Source organism: Cydia splendana, unplaced genomic scaffold, assembly GCF_910591565.1.
Source record: "Cydia splendana unplaced genomic scaffold, ilCydSple1.2 scaffold_45_ctg1, whole genome shotgun sequence".
In the NCBI taxonomy this organism is placed as follows: domain Eukaryota; kingdom Metazoa; phylum Arthropoda; class Insecta; order Lepidoptera; family Tortricidae; genus Cydia; species Cydia splendana.
In genome coordinates, this window is record NW_026946888.1 from 453970 (window position 1) to 461503 (window position 7534).

Consider the following 7534-nt stretch of genomic DNA (forward strand, 5'->3'; position numbering starts at 1 on the left):
CGTGTGTTCCATTATACGTCTATTGGCTTCATAATAGTTCATTCGTGCTTCCTTTAAAAGTCAGCGTAATAGAAGCTGCTTAGCGGTAAACATGTTCAGCGATAAGCTGTATTATGCGCCACATGTGTTCCATTATACGTCTATTGGCTTCATATTAGTTCACTCGTGCTCCCTTAAAAGTCAGTGTAATAAAAGCTGCTTAGTGGTAAACATGTTAAGCGACAAGCTGTATTATGTGCCACATGTGTTCCATTATAAGTCTATTAGCTTCATAATAGTTCACTTGTGCTCCCTTAATAAGTCAACGTAATAAAAGTCCACAATTAACTCCTTATACAGCACATGGCGTAATTTTATCCACTAAACAGACCTTATAACGGTTAAAGCATTTGATAACCCTTAAAGCTGTATAGGGTCGTAGCAAATATACCTTTATATCACTCTTTGCGTATTAATGGTAGTTTTCAGAGCCGTAATGCAGCTTTTAATCAGCCCTAAGCTATATAAATATCACTGAGATCTATTATACAGCTGTAGGACCACGAGTGTGCTCTTATAAGTGTCTTAATACGCACAGAGCGTTAGATAGAACTAAAAGTGAGTAGTTATAGAGCTATCTGTGCTACTTGGGTACTTACGCTTAGCTACGTACGCAACATTGTGTCGGCTACAAACGTCATGCTGTATCATTTTTCCCTGTATTTTCCGTATGCGCGCTACTTAAAATTTTCTCCGTGTACCTTCTACCACGAAACACACATATGCTGCGCGCTCGCTAGTGTCCGCGGCGGCGGCGGCGGCGGCGCCGGGCTCGCAGCACGAGTTTGCTGCCCCCGCGCTCCCCTGCCCCTCACCTTCTGGCGCGCAAGCCCGAGACAAGTAATCCGCGCTATTGTCTGCACTACGAACGAATTCTATTTTGTAGTTGTAACTACTTAGAAAAATAGCATATCTCTGCAGGCGATTCGCGGAGACTTCCGGTATTCCCCGGTGCGGTCCAAATATCGTGATTAAAGGTTTGTGATCGGTTCGTAATATGAAGAGTTTGGACCTACCATACAGATACTGATGAAATCTACGTACTGCGAAAACGAGGGCAGTGGCTTCCTTTTGAATTTGAGAATATCGCTTTTCAGCGGCATTCAGGGTGCGTGACGCATAGGAAATCGGTCTTTCCTGGCCGTTCGACTCAATTAGCGATAAAATACAACCTAGTCCGTGAGGTGACGCATCAGCTGTCAAAACCAACTGGGCTTCAGGATTGTAATGCGCTAGCACTTGGTCGGACGCGAGGCAGGTTTTTATTTTATTAAAAGCCTCTTCGTGAATAGTGGTCCAAGTCCATTTGACTCCCTTCTTTAGCAGGTCATACAGGGGACTCAAAATGCTGGACGCACTGGGAACAAAATTTCTGTAATAATTAACCAACCCTAAAAAGGATTGAAGTTGATTGACACTATCAGGTACAGGCGCGTTAACAATGGCTTTTACTTTATCAGCAGATTTTTTCAGCCCGTCTTTGTTAATTACATAACCTAGGTAACTAACTTCACTTTTAAAAAAATCACATTTTTCCTTTTGTAAGGTCAGGCCTGCGTTCTGTAACCTCTGTAAAACACTAACTAACCTGGCCACATGTTCCTGGTCGTCTCGACCCGTGACCAGCACGTCGTCCAGCAGGCACAGCACGCCCTCCATGCCGGCCAGCAGTTCGTCCATTGCGCGTTGGAAAATTGCCGGAGCACTACTGAGCCCAAAAATTAAACGAGTATATTTAAATAATCCGCGATGTGTATTTATACAGGTTAAATTTTGAGATTCCTCGCATAACATCAGCTGATTGTAAGCCATGGATAAATCTAGTTTAGAGAACTTCTGTCCTCCATGTAACTTAGCAAATAACTCGTTAGCAGTCGGTAAGGGATAATGTTCAATGACTAATTGCTTGTTGATACTAACTGAGTAATCCGCGCACAATCTTACGGAACCATTACGCTTTAGTACGGGTACAACTGGAGAGGCGTACTCTGAATGTTCTACGGGAACCAGGACTTTTAAATCGACCAACCTATCGATTTCTTTACTTAGTTTATCCCGTAAGGCGAAAGCTACAGGGCGTGCTTTAAAAAATATCGGTTGAGAACCTTCCTTTAAAGTTAATTTAACCCGATATTTATTAAAACACCCTAAGTTGTCCGAAAACAGCTGTGGGAAGTTTTGTTCAACGGCATTAATTTTGTTACAATGGATGGGGGCTAATTCCAATTCAAATTTAGAAATAAAATCTCTGCCCAGTATCGGGGCCGAACCGTCATATACGACATATACATCCAACGTATGGGTAGCATCAGAATACGTGATTGGCAACTGCAACATACCCGCGCACGCTAATTTATAACTGGTATATCCATGCAGACCTTTTTTTGCAGGTGACAATGGAATGTTATTGAAATGCGTTTTATAAAAACTTGGAGATATCACGGAAACAGCAGCCCCGGTATCCACTTCAAATTGAATGTCTTTGCCCAGAATAGAAACCGTTTCGACCATGGGTTTCCCCTTGTGAGAACGAATATTGTACAACTTACCGTCGTCGTCCTCCAATATCCAAATATTTAACACTAGGGCACATTCTACCTAAATGACCCTTCACTTTGCACTTTTTGCATACGTAATTAGTGAACCGACACTCCGACACTTTATGATTAGTATAGCCGCATTTTGAACACTTCACTTTCTCGTCAGACTTATTTTGCTGTTTATTGGACGCGATTTTGTAAACGTCGCTCGAGGAAGGCGTAATACCAGCTGCGGTGGCCCCGGCACGCGCACAGCGAATGTTTTCGGCGAGCTCGACCGCTTTCGCTAGCGTCAGCACGGAGATGTTTTGCACATAATATATTTTAATTATATTTTGCACGTAATGCCTCTTCCACGTTGCTGAAACTACAATAAGCGGTGAGTCCTCGCAGCCGAGCGGCCCATTGTGTATGAGTCTCGCCGGCCTGCTGCACCGCGGCGTAGAATTTGTGGCGTTCGCCGAATCCAACCCGCTTAGGTGTGAAATGGTTGTCCAGAAGTTTTATAATATCTTCATAAGGCACGCTGTCCAGTTGCTTTGGCAGGACCAAATCAGCTGCAAGCTTGTACGTTTCTTCCTTGAGTGCTGTTAGCAATATGGCCCGTCTTTTTATTCCCGTCGCATCTTTCGCATTATCTATATCATTTGCGATAAAATACTGCTGTAATCGGCCTTTGTAGCTGTTCCAACTTTGAACGTTATGATCAAAGGTATCCAACACACCGAAATTAGCACTAGACATTTTATTTTATCGCGAAACACGTGGAATTTAACCGATTCGTCGCCAGTGATGAGTACGAGGACACGAGTGAAACCACGGGCTGCTCTATTCGCACTAGTTTATTGTGTAGCTAACGGTAACGGTTAAGGTGGTGTAACATCTCCCCCCCCTCTCCTCAACTAACCCTAACTTACCCCTACTTAGCTAAACCTAGACCTACCTAAAATACTAAAAATTCCAATAAGAAAATCTAAAATCCTAAAAACCCTTTAAAATACCGCAACCCGTAATTACCTTTACTAGTTATCATAAAATAATGCAAATAACCTAAATAAATTCTAATTAAATAAGTTAATATCTTGAATTGGATCAGTAGATTGGCCAAATGATCGTTTAGTGTTTATGTAGGACCCTTCGTCGTAACCGTTAATAGTAACCGAAATCCTTTTCGCATAATAGGAAAGAGTTATAAATTATACGCCTATAAATCCTAATATTGTTAAATAATTATTAAACCGTGAATTATGTCAGAGTAATAAGAAATATCATTGCAGGTTATAGTAATGTTTGACTTAATCAGATTAAGTCTGTAATAAGATGTAATCAATAAGTTAATAGTAAGTATGTCATAATCAAATAAGTATGTAGAATGTCATAGTTGAATTGTCAATAAAGTATGTCATAGTCAAATTGTCAGTAAAGTATGTCATAGTAAGTAAAGTTTATCAAATGTAATAGTCAGTTGGTCAAAGTACAAATACTAATAAATGTCACAATATTTTGTTTTTGGGGTATAGATATCGCTCCGCCTCCGCGACACCCGTGATCATCATCCAGTTGCAGGTCAGAATCCCCGCCCCAGTTCTGAAGGAACTATATTGTGGTCCAGAAGGGACATCTTTTAATAATGACAGGCCTATTCCATCATTCGACCATGTCATTATTTGTGACATTTTTCGTCATAAATGAGAGGACATCAAAGGGACAATTTAACATAACCAAATACTGGTAGTAGAGCAGCTGTATTTGATCCACTCAAATTCTCCAGAACACTGTAATTTTGTAGTATACGTATTTTAATATTCAATGAAATGATATTATCCAAACTTTAATTGTAGTCATTTTGAATCACACTTTCGGACCAAAATAATCTACGATCGTGCATCTGCCTTGATCTGAGCCCGGATAAATCACTCATTGTAATAAGGTTTTATGATAATATATGACCTTATATTTTTAAAGGTCAAGTGTTAAAATCACAGATAATCTGCAGAAAACAGAATGTAATCGTCATACAAACTGCTAAGGGACAGGCAAAACAAATATTTCTTTTATAAGCAAACTGATTCTACAATACTACATTATATTGTGGTTATTTACTTTAGTTTTTCCCACAATATATTTCTACCAGTAGCGTTGCAAAGGCCAAAATATATACAGTCTTGTCATAAGTCAATATGTCAAGTTTGTCAATAAGTCATAAATAAATATATGTAATAAAATCCTAACAATCCCTAACCCCACACTACATCCTAGCTACCGCTATTTTGAATTTAACCAATAAACCCATAATTAAGAACAACAAATACAATAAAATAGCCAATAATGTATCGAAAAGGAACCTAGCTACCTACTGTAAATATCTAATGGCTTTGATATATTAAAATTATAAATCTAGATCAATCCTACAAAAACCTGATAAATAAAACCCTAACCTAACTGCTAATCTATCCAACTATTCTACCGAAATATTTGAAAACTAGCATCCCGGGATGCACATTTAATTTACTCGCGTAATTACTCGATGTGCAATGAGTAATTTCTATGCTATAGCTAACTAAGACGAGTGGAGACACCTCGTTTTAGACCTAAAAATCCTATTTCTCCGTGTGCTAGCCATACACAGTGGATTGGGACAGCAGAAGTAAGGCCGGAAAGGGGTAATATAAAAGTGAATATATAAATATATAGATACGGGATAATTGGACTAGAATCTGGCTTCTTTAAGAAGTCTAAATGACAACCCAAATCTTCCAGATCCTAGGGGGTGACCCTGTCTTAATAAATGCAGGAACTGCCAGGTCCCCACCTGGGTTTTATCAAAAACACCGCAAGTTAGTAATTTGGACTATAGTTGACACCGTGAGGTTACCCGTCCAACTTACTAACCCCCCAACACTATGTTGGATCGGAACTAGTTCTCTCTAACCCATAAGTATGAACGAAACAACTCACTAAACTAAATTAAAATTAATATATAGAGTATTCCAACCAAGTTCATTTCAGTGCTTAATATCACTAAAATAAACCAGGCCAAAACACTACACATATTAAACACAATTAAAACACAAACTAATTAATTTTCACTGGAAACAACTCAAGACTTTACAATCTTTAAGACTCTATTGATTTATAACTTAAGACTTCACTTAATATATTATAACACACTAGCGCTTGTCTAAGCACAAATCAATTAAAATTCACTATATTATTAAATCCACTATGAACAAAATTAACTTTACAATACTAATAAGTCTATTGATTTATAATTTAAACTTTACTAGTACAATATTAAATACTAGCACTTGTCTGAACCACAATCAATAAACAACACAAAAGGAATTAAACCCACTAAAATTAACACAATTTAAATGTACTTCTCTAAAATTATTCAAGTAAAACCCCACAACAAATTACACTACATTATGCTCCAATCCAAACTCTACCAGCATCATGAGAAACTAGCAAAGTCCAGGTCAGGACACAATATAGGTAACCTAGATAGACCTAACTAGAGAACCGACGTCCGACGGTTTGCGGAAGGCGCCGAAGAGTGATTCCGTAAGGCTATTTCTGGATCCCTACCTTAGATCCCGTCATCCCTGCTATTTCCCACTTCCTTGTACGTCATTGGTTTCCCCATAACCAATACTGAATTTCATAATTTCGTACAGTCCTGTCACTAATTACACCTTATTTCCTAATTAAAATAAGGTCCAAATTGACCTACTTTTGGGTGTGGTTTAAACTATTTCTTTACGCCTATGGGATTGACACTACAGTTTTTATTCTAACCACCGTTTGTTTTTCTATATGAGCACATATTGTAGAACTCCGCCCCTTTCTAAATTCTTTATAATATGGTTCAATTTTGCATAGAATATTTTAACCAAAACAAACATTATTCATTCATTTTTACGACGACGTGTGAAATACGAGTCTACGCACTTGAAACATAAGAAACCAACCTGATCTTTAACAGATTTTTATACTACAAAAGCTTTATGACATTGAAATAAAGTTCAAATTATTTTATGAATAGATATTTTAATATATTGGTTTAATATAAATTACTAGGCCCTCCAAACTTTGTTTCTAGAATTTCAGACGAAATGTCCCACTTGAGATATGAGAAGAAATATAAATACTTAAATTACCGTGGGACACAATATTGGAAATTTAACCGACTTAAAAATAGAACAATACTATGTTCACATATAATGTTAACATGGAAAGGAGCCTCTGACATGTTACAGTGGGCGCAGCCACACACACAGACGCAAACGTGCATACATAACAGTTAGAACTGCGACTTTTGGCGGGTGCTAGCAGCAAGGAGGGAGGAGAACTGGCCCGCCCCTCGTGAGGTCCGCCAGTGGCGTGAAGAGGCGCGAGACGTCCTCTACCAGCAGGACAGAGCGTCTGGAAATCCCGGGAGCTACCCGGGACCTAGTGGCTGCTGTGCGGCCTGTTCTAAAAGAATGGGTCGAACGCAAGCATGGCGCACCCTCCTTTCATCTCGCGCAGCTTCTGACGGGGCACGGCTGCTTCGGTTGGTACCTGTGTGAGAGGTTAGGAAGAGAGCCGACGACGGCGCGGCGTGTCACCACTGTACCGGAGGAGCCGTGGATACGGCCCAACACACACGCGAAGAGTGCCCTGCGTGGGCGGAGCCTCGCACTGCCCTGTCCGCAGCTGTGGGAGGAGACCTCTCACTGCCGGCGCTAATACGCCGCATGCTCAGCAGTGAGGAGGTATGGGCGGCAGTGGCCACCTTTAGCGTCACCGTCCTGACACAAAAGGAGGCTGCAGAAAGAATGCGCAAGGACGATGCGAATTCGCTGCCTCAGCGCCGTAGGAGGCCGGGCCGGCGGCGAAGGGCCTACGCAGCCCGAATGATGCCGCCTTAACGGGAACCTGCGGGTGATGGGCCGGGAGTCTCATCACTCGCC